Consider the following 19,412-nt stretch of genomic DNA (forward strand, 5'->3'; position numbering starts at 1 on the left):
TGATGACAATGTGAGCCCCTGTTTATTATATATATATATATATATATATTACCCTGGTTGACAAGGTGAGTCCTGACTTCATGGTCGAAGGCAAAGTCATCCATGCGGAAAGTTTTCAAACAGATACCCGTTCTAATTATTAAGAGCCGGAATTTAACTATTTTCTAAGGGCAAAAAAATGACTAATTTTGGAATATTTGTCCCGATGAAAAAAGAGGCTAAAATATATTAATCCCATATGTTGAAAAAATAAGTAGTATTCCAGGAGTTACATAACGGAGAAACCTTTGAATAAATTCATTGTGTATTTTTATTGATAAATAATTGTTAGATGGTAGAATATAGCTGGAGACAGTCAGGTGTGGCAGACCTTTAAGGCATCAAATCTGGACTTGCAAAGGACAGGCCAAACAAGAAATGGCCATTCGACAAACAAGACGTGTCCTGGGCGATCTTCAGACTTGAGGAAGCCTGTTGTACACCCTTGGGGTGGAGATTGCTCGTTCCAGAGTGCTGGTGTGGAGGAGCTATACGTCTGTTTTCTATTTCTGTCCAGTTGATGGGAAGAAAGAACGGGTGCTGCCTGATGTCACCGGTCACCCCGAGGCGGTGCTGTGGATTTTTATGTAAGAGATCAGTCAAAATATCCACAGCTTGGGGGCCGAGTGGTCTCATGTATTTAGGGTTTTCGTGAATAATGGAATATGCCGCAGCTTTTCTGGAGCTCTTGTGATAAAAGGGATATTCTCCAGCGTTCAGCATGCGGAACAACATCACCCCTAATGACCACCAGTCCACTGCAGCACCGTATTGTTCTCCTAAATGTATCTCTGGGGCCATGTAGAGAAAAGTCCCGCAACGTTCTGAAGTTAGTGTGTTTCCACAAATGTTCTCTGCCACAAGACCGAAGTCACAGATTTTGGCGTGTCCTTCTCCGTCTAGCAGCACGTTGCCTGGCTTCAGGTCCCGATGAATAATGCCACGTGAGTGGAGGTACTGAATGCCACAGACTATTTCAGCAGAATAAAACCTGGCTGTGGTCTCTGTCATGCAGCCCTCTCTGGCCATGAACATCTGCAGGCTCCCTCCAGGCATATACTCCATGAGGAAGAATACGGAGGTTTGTGTCTGGAAGGCAGCATATCCACGGCACAGAAATGGGCTGTTCCTGGCCAACTCGAGTGTCCTCTTCTCTTTTAAGATGTTCATGATCCTTGTGTGTTTTTTTCGAATCATTTTGACTGCCACCGGGGAATTCCTGCCAACGCAGGAAGCCAACATCACTTTCCCAAAACCTCCCTGTCCCAGCACAGAATGAAACTTGAAAGAAGACAGCGACAGTGATAGTTCTGCATTTCTTCCTCGCCCAACTTGCTCCTCATATCTACGTCTCTTTTCCTCGTAGTCACAGCTGCTTGTGCTGCTTCTGGGGCGTTTCTCTATCAGCTGCCTAGGTTCTTTCACTGGCTCCTTTGTAGTCTCTATCGGGCAGTGGAATTTCTCATCGCCTTCTTTAGCAGTGCGTGTGCTCCTTTTCTTTCCTCGCCTCCTCTGTTTTTCTGCACTGCGTCCCTCCTTTATCACTTCGCTGGGAAAACTCTCCATTTGTTGATCTTCCCTCCTCCTTCTGAAGGCATTCAACACTGCATTGTTTGCCCTGTTTAAAAACCTACAGAGTTTTCTGGGGCAACATTTTTTTATTCTCCACCCTAGTCCACACCAGCAGCTACACCTTTCCACGGTGCTCTGGGAGTTCTTACTCATTTTCTACTCACGCTCCAACAAACATTTATTGTAAGAGAGAAAATAGTTCAAGATCACAGTTAAGATCACTATCAAATAGCACCTTGTGAATGTCTTGACACAGTGAGGAGAAAGGGCTCTAGCTGCAGCTTTATAAGAGTGATGATGTCACTGGTGCTTATGATGTCACAATGCAATAACCGGTTGGATTCTAGAATGGTGAAAGCGATCCCCTAATTTGCATACATATACACACATTTAGGATATTCCGCATAAGCTAACCTTATGGTTATGGTACAAGAATTTCAAAGTATTTTAAGATTCCTGTAATTTCTTAGCCCTCTCCATAAAGCATATATTTTTATTCTGACACTACAACACAGCCCTGTTAGAAATAATAAAACATTTTTCACGAGGCTATGCTTGGATGATCTTTCCCCCTCTCACTTGATTAGCAAGGGTGTGGGTATCGAAGATATTGAAGGGTATACGTATTGCAATGGACAGTGTATAAAAATGATAATACAAATCCATCATTGCTCCATTAGCACTAAAAGAGACAACATGTAAAGTTGCTTTTGTATTGTGTGTGCATGTTTTTAAATTTCCCATCTGGATACATTGTTGTTTTTTCAGTTTGCATTTATGATTTGAGACTCATGCTGTACTTCCTTTTCAAAGGCTTGTGACTGCCATGCATTATGGTATGATCAGCAAACAAAATAAAAAATTGACCAAGACCTTATGGATACTAGTTTGTGCATTCATGCTTCTACCTTGTGAAGCAGAGGGTCACCACAAAGGGGATTTCTTCTGACATTGTGAGAGTAACGATGCTGTAAACCAGAGGTGTATTGTAGGCCCCATGTCTTTTTATTTGTATATTAAAGGGCTGATAAAGTGTGTATAAAAAAATCTTGTATTTTACATGTGACACCAGTTGATACAGGCATGTCGTTTTGACTAAGAATGCTTCAGGTTTCAACATTGGCAATTGATGGAATGCGGTACACTAGGTTAATGGCCAAAACCTGCACCCCAAAAGAAGCGTTAAATGTTTTATTTATTTATTATTTTGTTTTTTGTTTTTTTTGCTTAATGTAAAGATTAGACCAGCGGGCTAGCGGCCTTTTCCACAAAAAAAGGTGCCCCGTTAACGGTGTCCTGGTGAATTTAAGTAGTAAAAGGCGACTCGGTTGTAGAGTAAACAGCACAGACTCATATATCAATGTACGTGGCTATATTGCTTACTACAGAGCTGACTCGCCAAACTGGGGTACTTTGGTGTAGTGGCTGGCTATAGAGGTGTATGGCCACACCAATATTTATGCTTCAGATAGGTGCTTTTAAATAGTATTTGCTGGGTGTTATCTAAATTCTTGTTTGGCTGTACTTGTTGTTCAATTTGATAGAACCCTGGAATCTGTACTTATATGATTTTTTGATGTGCTCCTATTTCTGTATTTATTGTGTGCGTGTGTATGTGTTTGAAGTTATAACATAAACATATGCAAAGTCTCTTAAAGGGTTCCAAATGATTGAAATTGAGAATTTTAAGGCAAGATAGGAGGCTCAAATAGTACACAATCTAAAGCTATCAATAAAGATTCCACGGAATATAGCTGTATGCTTCTCCTCCTTCCTTCTCTTTCTTTGCTGCTCACCATGGCTCAGGTCAGCTCAATTAGCTTACTGGTAGGTCTTGGTCAATCATATCGATTCGTTCATTATCTATTTAGCCTTTAATTTATTTTTTTCCCCTCACATTTATTGTTCTTTTTTCATTGTTGTTTTATCTGTGATTCTCTATTTAATGTTTTATATTTGTTGTTGCTCTGTCCTTTAGGTTCCTATATGCGTGGGCACTTTTTTCTCCTTTATGCTATCTTTCCTTATAGCAGATTTAGACTTTCGTTTGTCTATTTCTTCTTCTTCTTCCCCTTTGTCACTGCGACCATCTTGAAGGGTGGCGTGACGCTGTATTGTGGTTAAACGCTCGTGAGAGTTCACCGCCATCTTGGTTTCCTTTATTATCTTATCCGTCGCGACGGCCATCTTGGGTGGCCGTTCCAAGACTCTGTGTCAGTTGAACTCTCGTTTCTCGCGAGAGTTCACCGCCATTTTGAGTTTCTCTGACACCGCGCAGTAAAGTTGCCACGCAGTGTCGGGTGATAGAGATTAGGAGCAGACGTATCGTGCCGTCTTTTCTGTATTTTACTAGTTATTCTGCGTTTTCCCCACCAATGTGTTAGGGTGAGCCCCTGTTTCTTCTGTGGGACATCAGTTTAATCCTTTTGTGAAAAAAAAAAAAAAAAACCTAATTCATTTTTTTTAATGTACAGCGTGAGCCTCTGTATTTATTATATTATTTTACAATAAAAACATAAAAACAATCTAAAAAACATTGGTCTAAGATTTGTCCTTGATGACAATGTGAGCCCCTGTTTATTATATATATATATATATATATTACCCTGGTTGACAAGGTGAGTCCTGACTTCATGGTCGAAGGCAAAGTCATCCATGCGGAAAGTTTTCAAACAGATACCCGTTCTAATTATTAAGAGCCGGAATTTAACTATTTTCTAAGGGCAAAAAAATGACTAATTTTGGAATATTTGTCCCGATGAAAAAAGAGGCTAAAATATATTAATCCCATATGTTGAAAAAATAAGTAGTATTCCAGGAGTTACATAACGGAGAAACCTTTGAATAAATTCATTGTGTATTTTTATTGATAAATAATTGTTAGATGGTAGAATATAGCTGGAGACAGTCAGGTGTGGCAGACCTTTAAGGCATCAAATCTGGACTTGCAAAGGACAGGCCAAACAAGAAATGGCCATTCGACAAACAAGACGTGTCCTGGGCGATCTTCAGACTTGAGGAAGCCTGTTGTACACCCTTGGGGTGGAGATTGCTCGTTCCAGAGTGCTGGTGTGGAGGAGCTATACGTCTGTTTTCTATTTCTGTCCAGTTGATGGGAAGAAAGAACGGGTGCTGCCTGATGTCACCGGTCACCCCGAGGCGGTGCTGTGGATTTTTATGTAAGAGATCAGTCAAAATATCCACAGCTTGGGGGCCGAGTGGTCTCATGTATTTAGGGTTTTCGTGAATAATGGAATATGCCGCAGCTTTTCTGGAGCTCTTGTGATAAAAGGGATATTCTCCAGCGTTCAGCATGCGGAACAACATCACCCCTAATGACCACCAGTCCACTGCAGCACCGTATTGTTCTCCTAAATGTATCTCTGGGGCCATGTAGAGAAAAGTCCCGCAACGTTCTGAAGTTAGTGTGTTTCCACAAATGTTCTCTGCCACAAGACCGAAGTCACAGATTTTGGCGTGTCCTTCTCCGTCTAGCAGCACGTTGCCTGGCTTCAGGTCCCGATGAATAATGCCACGTGAGTGGAGGTACTGAATGCCACAGACTATTTCAGCAGAATAAAACCTGGCTGTGGTCTCTGTCATGCAGCCCTCTCTGGCCATGAACATCTGCAGGCTCCCTCCAGGCATATACTCCATGAGGAAGAATACGGAGGTTTGTGTCTGGAAGGCAGCATATCCACGGCACAGAAATGGGCTGTTCCTGGCCAACTCGAGTGTCCTCTTCTCTTTTAAGATGTTCATGATCCTTGTGTGTTTTTTTCGAATCATTTTGACTGCCACCGGGGAATTCCTGCCAACGCAGGAAGCCAACATCACTTTCCCAAAACCTCCCTGTCCCAGCACAGAATGAAACTTGAAAGAAGACAGCGACAGTGATAGTTCTGCATTTCTTCCTCGCCCAACTTGCTCCTCATATCTACGTCTCTTTTCCTCGTAGTCACAGCTGCTTGTGCTGCTTCTGGGGCGTTTCTCTATCAGCTGCCTAGGTTCTTTCACTGGCTCCTTTGTAGTCTCTATCGGGCAGTGGAATTTCTCATCGCCTTCTTTAGCAGTGCGTGTGCTCCTTTTCTTTCCTCGCCTCCTCTGTTTTTCTGCACTGCGTCCCTCCTTTATCACTTCGCTGGGAAAACTCTCCATTTGTTGATCTTCCCTCCTCCTTCTGAAGGCATTCAACACTGCATTGTTTGCCCTGTTTAAAAACCTACAGAGTTTTCTGGGGCAACATTTTTTTATTCTCCACCCTAGTCCACACCAGCAGCTACACCTTTCCACGGTGCTCTGGGAGTTCTTACTCATTTTCTACTCACGCTCCAACAAACATTTATTGTAAGAGAGAAAATAGTTCAAGATCACAGTTAAGATCACTATCAAATAGCACCTTGTGAATGTCTTGACACAGTGAGGAGAAAGGGCTCTAGCTGCAGCTTTATAAGAGTGATGATGTCACTGGTGCTTATGATGTCACAATGCAATAACCGGTTGGATTCTAGAATGGTGAAAGCGATCCCCTAATTTGCATACATATACACACATTTAGGATATTCCGCATAAGCTAACCTTATGGTTATGGTACAAGAATTTCAAAGTATTTTAAGATTCCTGTAATTTCTTAGCCCTCTCCATAAAGCATATATTTTTATTCTGACACTACAACACAGCCCTGTTAGAAATAATAAAACATTTTTCACGAGGCTATGCTTGGATGATCTTTCCCCCTCTCACTTGATTAGCAAGGGTGTGGGTATCGAAGATATTGAAGGGTATACGTATTGCAATGGACAGTGTATAAAAATGATAATACAAATCCATCATTGCTCCATTAGCACTAAAAGAGACAACATGTAAAGTTGCTTTTGTATTGTGTGTGCATGTTTTTAAATTTCCCATCTGGATACATTGTTGTTTTTTCAGTTTGCATTTATGATTTGAGACTCATGCTGTACTTCCTTTTCAAAGGCTTGTGACTGCCATGCATTATGGTATGATCAGCAAACAAAATAAAAAATTGACCAAGACCTTATGGATACTAGTTTGTGCATTCATGCTTCTACCTTGTGAAGCAGAGGGTCACCACAAAGGGGATTTCTTCTGACATTGTGAGAGTAACGATGCTGTAAACCAGAGGTGTATTGTAGGCCCCATGTCTTTTTATTTGTATATTAAAGGGCTGATAAAGTGTGTATAAAAAAATCTTGTATTTTACATGTGACACCAGTTGATACAGGCATGTCGTTTTGACTAAGAATGCTTCGGGTTTCAACATTGGCAATTGATGGAATGCGGTACACTAGGTTAATGGCCAAAACCTGCACCCCAAAAGAAGCGTTAAATGTTTTATTTATTTATTATTTTGTTTTTTGTTTTTTTTGCTTAATGTAAAGATTAGACCAGCGGGCTAGCGGCCTTTACCACAAAAAAAGGTGCCCCGTTAACGGTGTCCTGGTGAATTTAAGTAGTAAAAGGCGACTCGGTTGTAGAGTAAACAGCACAGACTCATATATCAATGTACGTGGCTATATTGCTTACTACAGAGCTGACTCGCCAAACTGGGGTACTTTGGTGTAGTGGCTGGCTATAGAGGTGTATGGCCACACCAATATTTATGCTTCAGATAGGTGCTTTTAAATAGTATTTGCTGGGTGTTATCTAAATTCTTGTTTGGCTGTACTTGTTGTTCAATTTGATAGAACCCTGGAATCTGTACTTATATGATTTTTTGATGTGCTCCTATTTCTGTATTTATTGTGTGCGTGTGTATGTGTTTGAAGTTATAACATAAACATATGCAAAGTCTCTTAAAGGGTTCCAAATGATTGAAATTGAGAATTTTAAGGCAAGATAGGAGGCTCAAATAGTACACAATCTAAAGCTATCAATAAAGATTCCACGGAATATAGCTGTATGCTTCTCCTCCTTCCTTCTCTTTCTTTGCTGCTCACCATGGCTCAGGTCAGCTCAATTAGCTTACTGGTAGGTCTTGGTCAATCATATCGATTCGTTCATTATCTATTTAGCCTTTAATTTATTTTTTTCCCCTCACATTTATTGTTCTTTTTTCATTGTTGTTTTATCTGTGATTCTCTATTTAATGTTTTATATTTGTTGTTGCTCTGTCCTTTAGGTTCCTATATGCGTGGGCACTTTTTTCTCCTTTATGCTATCTTTCCTTATAGCAGATTTAGACTTTCGTTTGTCTATTTCTTCTTCTTCTTCCCCTTTGTCGCTGCGACCATCTTGAAGGGTGGCGTGACGCTGTATTGTGGTTAAACGCTCGTGAGAGTTCACCGCCATCTTGGTTTCCTTTATTATCTTATCCGTCGCGACGGCCATCTTGGGTGGCCGTTCCAAGACTCTGTGTCAGTTGAACTCTCGTTTCTCGCGAGAGTTCACCGCCATTTTGAGTTTCTCTGACACCGCGCAGTAAAGTTGCCACGCAGTGTCGGGTGATAGAGATTAGGAGCAGACGTATCGTGCCGTCTTTTCTGTATTTTACTAGTTATTCTGCGTTTTCCCCACCAATGTGTTAGGGTGAGCCCCTGTTTCTTCTGTGGGACATCAGTTTAATCCTTTTGTGAAAAAAAAAAAAAAACCTAATTCATTTTTTTTAATGTACAGCGTGAGCCTCTGTATTTATTATATTATTTTACAATAAAAACATAAAAACAATCTAAAAAACATTGGTCTAAGATTTGTCCTTGATGACAATGTGAGCCCCTGTTTATTATATATATATATATATATATTACCCTGGTTGACAAGGTGAGTCCTGACTTCATGGTCGAAGGCAAAGTCATCCATGCGGAAAGTTTTCAAACAGATACCCGTTCTAATTATTAAGAGCCGGAATTTAACTATTTTCTAAGGGCAAAAAAATGACTAATTTTGGAATATTTGTCCCGATGAAAAAAGAGGCTAAAATATATTAATCCCATATGTTGAAAAAATAAGTAGTATTCCAGGAGTTACATAACGGAGAAACCTTTGAATAAATTCATTGTGTATTTTTATTGATAAATAATTGTTAGATGGTAGAATATAGCTGGAGACAGTCAGGTGTGGCAGACCTTTAAGGCATCAAATCTGGACTTGCAAAGGACAGGCCAAACAAGAAATGGCCATTCGACAAACAAGACGTGTCCTGGGCGATCTTCAGACTTGAGGAAGCCTGTTGTACACCCTTGGGGTGGAGATTGCTCGTTCCAGAGTGCTGGTGTGGAGGAGCTATACGTCTGTTTTCTATTTCTGTCCAGTTGATGGGAAGAAAGAACGGGTGCTGCCTGATGTCACCGGTCACCCCGAGGCGGTGCTGTGGATTTTTATGTAAGAGATCAGTCAAAATATCCACAGCTTGGGGGCCGAGTGGTCTCATGTATTTAGGGTTTTCGTGAATAATGGAATATGCCGCAGCTTTTCTGGAGCTCTTGTGATAAAAGGGATATTCTCCAGCGTTCAGCATGCGGAACAACATCACCCCTAATGACCACCAGTCCACTGCAGCACCGTATTGTTCTCCTAAATGTATCTCTGGGGCCATGTAGAGAAAAGTCCCGCAACGTTCTGAAGTTAGTGTGTTTCCACAAATGTTCTCTGCCACAAGACCGAAGTCACAGATTTTGGCGTGTCCTTCTCCGTCTAGCAGCACGTTGCCTGGCTTCAGGTCCCGATGAATAATGCCACGTGAGTGGAGGTACTGAATGCCACAGACTATTTCAGCAGAATAAAACCTGGCTGTGGTCTCTGTCATGCAGCCCTCTCTGGCCATGAACATCTGCAGGCTCCCTCCAGGCATATACTCCATGAGGAAGAATACGGAGGTTTGTGTCTGGAAGGCAGCATATCCACGGCACAGAAATGGGCTGTTCCTGGCCAACTCGAGTGTCCTCTTCTCTTTTAAGATGTTCATGATCCTTGTGTGTTTTTTTCGAATCATTTTGACTGCCACCGGGGAATTCCTGCCAACGCAGGAAGCCAACATCACTTTCCCAAAACCTCCCTGTCCCAGCACAGAATGAAACTTGAAAGAAGACAGCGACAGTGATAGTTCTGCATTTCTTCCTCGCCCAACTTGCTCCTCATATCTACGTCTCTTTTCCTCGTAGTCACAGCTGCTTGTGCTGCTTCTGGGGCGTTTCTCTATCAGCTGCCTAGGTTCTTTCACTGGCTCCTTTGTAGTCTCTATCGGGCAGTGGAATTTCTCATCGCCTTCTTTAGCAGTGCGTGTGCTCCTTTTCTTTCCTCGCCTCCTCTGTTTTTCTGCACTGCGTCCCTCCTTTATCACTTCGCTGGGAAAACTCTCCATTTGTTGATCTTCCCTCCTCCTTCTGAAGGCATTCAACACTGCATTGTTTGCCCTGTTTAAAAACCTACAGAGTTTTCTGGGGCAACATTTTTTTATTCTCCACCCTAGTCCACACCAGCAGCTACACCTTTCCACGGTGCTCTGGGAGTTCTTACTCATTTTCTACTCACGCTCCAACAAACATTTATTGTAAGAGAGAAAATAGTTCAAGATCACAGTTAAGATCACTATCAAATAGCACCTTGTGAATGTCTTGACACAGTGAGGAGAAAGGGCTCTAGCTGCAGCTTTATAAGAGTGATGATGTCACTGGTGCTTATGATGTCACAATGCAATAACCGGTTGGATTCTAGAATGGTGAAAGCGATCCCCTAATTTGCATACATATACACACATTTAGGATATTCCGCATAAGCTAACCTTATGGTTATGGTACAAGAATTTCAAAGTATTTTAAGATTCCTGTAATTTCTTAGCCCTCTCCATAAAGCATATATTTTTATTCTGACACTACAACACAGCCCTGTTAGAAATAATAAAACATTTTTCACGAGGCTATGCTTGGATGATCTTTCCCCCTCTCACTTGATTAGCAAGGGTGTGGGTATCGAAGATATTGAAGGGTATACGTATTGCAATGGACAGTGTATAAAAATGATAATACAAATCCATCATTGCTCCATTAGCACTAAAAGAGACAACATGTAAAGTTGCTTTTGTATTGTGTGTGCATGTTTTTAAATTTCCCATCTGGATACATTGTTGTTTTTTCAGTTTGCATTTATGATTTGAGACTCATGCTGTACTTCCTTTTCAAAGGCTTGTGACTGCCATGCATTATGGTATGATCAGCAAACAAAATAAAAAATTGACCAAGACCTTATGGATACTAGTTTGTGCATTCATGCTTCTACCTTGTGAAGCAGAGGGTCACCACAAAGGGGATTTCTTCTGACATTGTGAGAGTAACGATGCTGTAAACCAGAGGTGTATTGTAGGCCCCATGTCTTTTTATTTGTATATTAAAGGGCTGATAAAGTGTGTATAAAAAAATCTTGTATTTTACATGTGACACCAGTTGATACAGGCATGTCGTTTTGACTAAGAATGCTTCAGGTTTCAACATTGGCAATTGATGGAATGCGGTACACTAGGTTAATGGCCAAAACCTGCACCCCAAAAGAAGCGTTAAATGTTTTATTTATTTATTATTTTGTTTTTTGTTTTTTTTGCTTAATGTAAAGATTAGACCAGCGGGCTAGCGGCCTTTTCCACAAAAAAAGGTGCCCCGTTAACGGTGTCCTGGTGAATTTAAGTAGTAAAAGGCGACTCGGTTGTAGAGTAAACAGCACAGACTCATATATCAATGTACGTGGCTATATTGCTTACTACAGAGCTGACTCGCCAAACTGGGGTACTTTGGTGTAGTGGCTGGCTATAGAGGTGTATGGCCACACCAATATTTATGCTTCAGATAGGTGCTTTTAAATAGTATTTGCTGGGTGTTATCTAAATTCTTGTTTGGCTGTACTTGTTGTTCAATTTGATAGAACCCTGGAATCTGTACTTATATGATTTTTTGATGTGCTCCTATTTCTGTATTTATTGTGTGCGTGTGTATGTGTTTGAAGTTATAACATAAACATATGCAAAGTCTCTTAAAGGGTTCCAAATGATTGAAATTGAGAATTTTAAGGCAAGATAGGAGGCTCAAATAGTACACAATCTAAAGCTATCAATAAAGATTCCACGGAATATAGCTGTATGCTTCTCCTCCTTCCTTCTCTTTCTTTGCTGCTCACCATGGCTCAGGTCAGCTCAATTAGCTTACTGGTAGGTCTTGGTCAATCATATCGATTCGTTCATTATCTATTTAGCCTTTAATTTATTTTTTTCCCCTCACATTTATTGTTCTTTTTTCATTGTTGTTTTATCTGTGATTCTCTATTTAATGTTTTATATTTGTTGTTGCTCTGTCCTTTAGGTTCCTATATGCGTGGGCACTTTTTTCTCCTTTATGCTATCTTTCCTTATAGCAGATTTAGACTTTCGTTTGTCTATTTCTTCTTCTTCTTCCCCTTTGTCACTGCGACCATCTTGAAGGGTGGCGTGACGCTGTATTGTGGTTAAACGCTCGTGAGAGTTCACCGCCATCTTGGTTTCCTTTATTATCTTATCCGTCGCGACGGCCATCTTGGGTGGCCGTTCCAAGACTCTGTGTCAGTTGAACTCTCGTTTCTCGCGAGAGTTCACCGCCATTTTGAGTTTCTCTGACACCGCGCAGTAAAGTTGCCACGCAGTGTCGGGTGATAGAGATTAGGAGCAGACGTATCGTGCCGTCTTTTCTGTATTTTACTAGTTATTCTGCGTTTTCCCCACCAATGTGTTAGGGTGAGCCCCTGTTTCTTCTGTGGGACATCAGTTTAATCCTTTTGTGGAAAAAAAAAAAAAACCTAATTCATTTTTTTTAATGTACAGCGTGAGCCTCTGTATTTATTATATTATTTTACAATAAAAACATAAAAACAATCTAAAAAACATTGGTCTAAGATTTGTCCTTGATGACAATGTGAGCCCCTGTTTATTATATATATATATATATTACCCTGGTTGACAAGGTGAGTCCTGACTTCATGGTCGAAGGCAAAGTCATCCATGCGGAAAGTTTTCAAACAGATACCCGTTCTGATTATTAAGAGCCGGAATTTAACTATTTTCTAAGGGCAAAAAAATGACTAATTTTGGAATATTTGTCCCGATGAAAAAAGAGGCTAAAATATATTAATCCCATATGTTGAAAAAATAAGTAGTATTCCAGGAGTTACATAACGGAGAAACCTTTGAATAAATTCATTGTGTATTTTTATTGATAAATAATTGTTAGATGGTAGAATATAGCTGGAGACAGTCAGGTGTGGCAGACCTTTAAGGCATCAAATCTGGACTTGCAAAGGACAGGCCAAACAAGAAATGGCCATTCGACAAACAAGACGTGTCCTGGGCGATCTTCAGACTTGAGGAAGCCTGTTGTACACCCTTGGGGTGGAGATTGCTCGTTCCAGAGTGCTGGTGTGGAGGAGCTATACGTCTGTTTTCTATTTCTGTCCAGTTGATGGGAAGAAAGAACGGGTGCTGCCTGATGTCACCGGTCACCCCGAGGCGGTGCTGTGGATTTTTATGTAAGAGATCAGTCAAAATATCCACAGCTTGGGGGCCGAGTGGTCTCATGTATTTAGGGTTTTCGTGAATAATGGAATATGCCGCAGCTTTTCTGGAGCTCTTGTGATAAAAGGGATATTCTCCAGCGTTCAGCATGCGGAACAACATCACCCCTAATGACCACCAGTCCACTGCAGCACCGTACTGTTCTCCTAAATGTATCTCTGGGGCCATGTAGAGAAAAGTCCCGCAACGTTCTGAAGTTAGTGTGTTTCCACAAATGTTCTCTGCCACAAGACCGAAGTCACAGATTTTGGCGTGTCCTTCTCCGTCTAGCAGCACGTTGCCTGGCTTCAGGTCCCGATGAATAATGCCACGTGAGTGGAGGTACTGAATGCCACAGACTATTTCAGCAGAATAAAACCTGGCTGTGGTCTCTGTCATGCAGCCCTCTCTGGCCATGAACATCTGCAGGCTCCCTCCAGGCATATACTCCATGAGGAAGAATACGGAGGTTTGTGTCTGGAAGGCAGCATATCCACGGCACAGAAATGGGCTGTTCCTGGCCAACTCGAGTGTCCTCTTCTCTTTTAAGATGTTCATGATCCTTGTGTGTTTTTTTCGAATCATTTTGACTGCCACCGGGGAATTCCTGCCAACGCAGGAAGCCAACATCACTTTCCCAAAACCTCCCTGTCCCAGCACAGAATGAAACTTGAAAGAAGACAGCGACAGTGATAGTTCTGCATTTCTTCCTCGCCCAACTTGCTCCTCATATCTACGTCTCTTTTCCTCGTAGTCACAGCTGCTTGTGCTGCTTCTGGGGCGTTTCTCTATCAGCTGCCTAGGTTCTTTCACTGGCTCCTTTGTAGTCTCTATCGGGCAGTGGAATTTCTCATCGCCTTCTTTAGCAGTGCGTGTGCTCCTTTTCTTTCCTCGCCTCCTCTGTTTTTCTGCACTGCGTCCCTCCTTTATCACTTCGCTGGGAAAACTCTCCATTTGTTGATCTTCCCTCCTCCTTCTGAAGGCATTCAACACTGCATTGTTTGCCCTGTTTAAAAACCTACAGAGTTTTCTGGGGCAACATTTTTTTATTCTCCACCCTAGTCCACACCAGCAGCTACACCTTTCCACGGTGCTCTGGGAGTTCTTACTCATTTTCTACTCACGCTCCAACAAACATTTATTGTAAGAGAGAAAATAGTTCAAGATCACAGTTAAGATCACTATCAAATAGCACCTTGTGAATGTCTTGACACAGTGAGGAGAAAGGGCTCTAGCTGCAGCTTTATAAGAGTGATGATGTCACTGGTGCTTATGATGTCACAATGCAATAACCGGTTGGATTCTAGAATGGTGAAAGCGATCCCCTAATTTGCATACATATACACACATTTAGGATATTCCGCATAAGCTAACCTTATGGTTATGGTACAAGAATTTCAAAGTATTTTAAGATTCCTGTAATTTCTTAGCCCTCTCCATAAAGCATATATTTTTATTCTGACACTACAACACAGCCCTGTTAGAAATAATAAAACATTTTTCACGAGGCTATGCTTGGATGATCTTTCCCCCTCTCACTTGATTAGCAAGGGTGTGGGTATCGAAGATATTGAAGGGTATACGTATTGCAATGGACAGTGTATAAAAATGATAATACAAATCCATCATTGCTCCATTAGCACTAAAAGAGACAACATGTAAAGTTGCTTTTGTATTGTGTGTGCATGTTTTAAAATTTCCCATCTGGATACATTGTTGTTTTTTCAGTTTGCATTTATGATTTGAGACTCATGCTGTACTTCCTTTTCAAAGGCTTGTGACTGCCATGCATTATGGTATGATCAGCAAACAAAATAAAAAATTGACCAAGACCTTATGGATACTAGTTTGTGCATTCATGCTTCTACCTTGTGAAGCAGAGGGTCACCACAAAGGGGATTTCTTCTGACATTGTGAGAGTAACGATGCTGTAAACCAGAGGTGTATTGTAGGCCCCATGTCTTTTTATTTGTATATTAAAGGGCTGATAAAGTGTGTATAAAAAAATCTTGTATTTTACATGTGACACCAGTTGATACAGGCATGTCGTTTTGACTAAGAATGCTTCGGGTTTCAACATTGGCAATTGATGGAATGCGGTACACTAGGTTAATGGCCAAAACCTGCACCCCAAAAGAAGCGTTAAATGTTTTAATTATTTATTATTTTGTTTTTTGTTTTTTTTGCTTAATGTAAAGATTAGACCAGCGGGCTAGCGGCCTTTTCCACAAAAAAAGGTGCCCCGTTAACGGTGTCCTGGTGAATTTAAGTAGTAAAAGGCGACTCGGTTGTAGAGTAAACAGCACAGACTCATATATCAATGTACGTGGCTATATTGCTTACTACAGAGCTGACTCGCCAAACTGGGGTACTTTGGTGTAGTGGCTGGCTATAGAGGTGTATGGCCACACCAATATTTATGCTTCAGATAGGTGCTTTTAAATAGTATTTGCTGGGTGTTATCTAAATTCTTGTTTGGCTGTACTTGTTGTTCAATTTGATAGAACCCTGGAATCTGTACTTATATGATTTTTTGATGTGCTCCTATTTCTGTATTTATTGTGTGCGTGTGTATGTGTTTGAAGTTATAACATAAACATATGCAAAGTCTCTTAAAGGGTTCCAAATGATTGAAATTGAGAATTTTAAGGCAAGATAGGAGGCTCAAATAGTACACAATCTAAAGCTATCAATAAAGATTCCACGGAATATAGCTGTATGCTTCTCCTCCTTCCTTCTCTTTCTTTGCTGCTCACCATGGCTCAGGTCAGCTCAATTAGCTTACTGGTAGGTCTTGGTCAATCATATCGATTCGTTCATTATCTATTTAGCCTTTAATTTATTTTTTTCCCCTCACATTTATTGTTCTTTTTTCATTGTTGTTTTATCTGTGATTCTCTATTTAATGTTTTATATTTGTTGTTGCTCTGTCCTTTAGGTTCCTATATGCGTGGGCACTTTTTTCTCCTTTATGCTATCTTTCCTTATAGCAGATTTAGACTTTCGTTTGTCTATTTCTTCTTCTTCTTCCCCTTTGTCACTGCGACCATCTTGAAGGGTGGCGTGACGCTGTATTGTGGTTAAACGCTCGTGAGAGTTCACCGCCATCTTGGTTTCCTTTATTATCTTATCCGTCGCGACGGCCATCTTGGGTGGCCGTTCCAAGACTCTGTGTCAGTTGAACTCTCGTTTCTCGCGAGAGTTCACCGCCATTTTGAGTTTCTCTGACACCGCGCAGTAAAGTTGCCACGCAGTGTCGGGTGATAGAGATTAGGAGCAGACGTATCGTGCCGTCTTTTCTGTATTTTACTAGTTATTCTGCGTTTTCCCCACCAATGTGTTAGGGTGAGCCCCTGTTTCTTCTGTGGGACATCAGTTTAATCCTTTTGTGAAAAAAAAAAAAAAACCTAATTCATTTTTTTTAATGTACAGCGTGAGCCTCTGTATTTATTATATTATTTTACAATAAAAACATAAAAACAATCTAAAAAACATTGGTCTAAGATTTGTCCTTGATGACAATGTGAGCCCCTGTTTATTATATATATATATATATATATTACCCTGGTTGACAAGGTGAGTCCTGACTTCATGGTCGAAGGCAAAGTCATCCATGCGGAAAGTTTTCAAACAGATACCCGTTCTAATTATTAAGAGCCGGAATTTAACTATTTTCTAAGGGCAAAAAAATGACTAATTTTGGAATATTTGTCCCGATGAAAAAAGAGGCTAAAATATATTAATCCCATATGTTGAAAAAATAAGTAGTATTCCAGGAGTTACATAACGGAGAAACCTTTGAATAAATTCATTGTGTATTTTTATTGATAAATAATTGTTAGATGGTAGAATATAGCTGGAGACAGTCAGGTGTGGCAGACCTTTAAGGCATCAAATCTGGACTTGCAAAGGACAGGCCAAACAAGAAATGGCCATTCGACAAACAAGACGTGTCCTGGGCGATCTTCAGACTTGAGGAAGCCTGTTGTACACCCTTGGGGTGGAGATTGCTCGTTCCAGAGTGCTGGTGTGGAGGAGCTATACGTCTGTTTTCTATTTCTGTCCAGTTGATGGGAAGAAAGAACGGGTGCTGCCTGATGTCACCGGTCACCCCGAGGCGGTGCTGTGGATTTTTATGTAAGAGATCAGTCAAAATATCCACAGCTTGGGGGCCGAGTGGTCTCATGTATTTAGGGTTTTCGTGAATAATGGAATATGCCGCAGCTTTTCTGGAGCTCTTGTGATAAAAGGGATATTCTCCAGCGTTCAGCATGCGGAACAACATCACCCCTAATGACCACCAGTCCACTGCAGCACCGTACTGTTCTCCTAAATGTATCTCTGGGGCCATGTAGAGAAAAGTCCCGCAACGTTCTGAAGTTAGTGTGTTTCCACAAATGTTCTCTGCCACAAGACCGAAGTCACAGATTTTGGCGTGTCCTTCTCCGTCTAGCAGCACGTTGCCTGGCTTCAGGTCCCGATGAATAATGCCACGTGAGTGGAGGTACTGAATGCCACAGACTATTTCAGCAGAATAAAACCTGGCTGTGGTCTCTGTCATGCAGCCCTCTCTGGCCATGAACATCTGCAGGCTCCCTCCAGGCATATACTCCATGAGGAAGAATACGGAGGTTTGTGTCTGGAAGGCAGCATATCCACGGCACAGAAATGGGCTGTTCCTGGCCAACTCGAGTGTCCTCTTCTCTTTTAAGATGTTCATGATCCTTGTGTGTTTTTTTCGAATCATTTTGACTGCCACCGGGGAATTCCTGCCAACGCAGGAAGCCAACATCACTTTCCCAAAACCTCCCTGTCCCAGCACAGAATGAAACTTGAAAGAAGACAGCGACAGTGATAGTTCTGCATTTCTTCCTCGCCCAACTTGCTCCTCATATCTACGTCTCTTTTCCTCGTAGTCACAGCTGCTTGTGCTGCTTCTGGGGCGTTTCTCTATCAGCTGCCTAGGTTCTTTCACTGGCTCCTTTGTAGTCTCTATCGGGCAGTGGAATTTCTCATCGCCTTCTTTAGCAGTGCGTGTGCTCCTTTTCTTTCCTCGCCTCCTCTGTTTTTCTGCACTGCGTCCCTCCTTTATCACTTCGCTGGGAAAACTCTCCATTTGTTGATCTTCCCTCCTCCTTCTGAAGGCATTCAACACTGCATTGTTTGCCCTGTTTAAAAACCTACAGAGTTTTCTGGGGCAACATTTTTTTATTCTCCACCCTAGTCCACACCAGCAGCTACACCTTTCCACGGTGCTCTGGGAGTTCTTACTCATTTTCTACTCACGCTCCAACAAACATTTATTGTAAGAGAGAAAATAGTTCAAGATCACAGTTAAGATCACTATCAAATAGCACCTTGTGAATGTCTTGACACAGTGAGGAGAAAGGGCTCTAGCTGCAGCTTTATAAGAGTGATGATGTCACTGGTGCTTATGATGTCACAATGCAATAACCGGTTGGATTCTAGAATGGTGAAAGCGATCCCCTAATTTGCATACATATACACACATTTAGGATATTCCGCATAAGCTAACCTTATGGTTATGGTACAAGAATTTCAAAGTATTTTAAGATTCCTGTAATTTCTTAGCCCTCTCCATAAAGCATATATTTTTATTCTGACACTACAACACAGCCCTGTTAGAAATAATAAAACATTTTTCACGAGGCTATGCTTGGATGATCTTTCCCCCTCTCACTTGATTAGCAAGGGTGTGGGTATCGAAGATATTGAAGGGTATACGTATTGCAATGGACAGTGTATAAAAATGATAATACAAATCCATCATTGCTCCATTAGCACTAAAAGAGACAACATGTAAAGTTGCTTTTGTATTGTGTGTGCATGTTTTTAAATTTCCCATCTGGATACATTGTTGTTTTTTCAGTTTGCATTTATGATTTGAGACTCATGCTGTACTTCCTTTTCAAAGGCTTGTGACTGCCATGCATTATGGTATGATCAGCAAACAAAATAAAAAATTGACCAAGACCTTATGGATACTAGTTTGTGCATTCATGCTTCTACCTTGTGAAGCAGAGGGTCACCACAAAGGGGATTTCTTCTGACATTGTGAGAGTAACGATGCTGTAAACCAGAGGTGTATTGTAGGCCCCATGTCTTTTTATTTGTATATTAAAGGGCTGATAAAGTGTGTATAAAAAAATCTTGTATTTTACATGTGACACCAGTTGATACAGGCATGTCGTTTTGACTAAGAATGCTTCAGGTTTCAACATTGGCAATTGATGGAATGCGGTACACTAGGTTAATG

The sequence above is a fragment of the Sceloporus occidentalis genome, unplaced genomic scaffold, assembly GCF_023333645.1.
Source record: "Sceloporus occidentalis isolate IW3139 unplaced genomic scaffold, rSceOcc1.0.p SCAF_19, whole genome shotgun sequence".
NCBI lineage: Eukaryota > Metazoa > Chordata > Lepidosauria > Squamata > Phrynosomatidae > Sceloporus > Sceloporus occidentalis.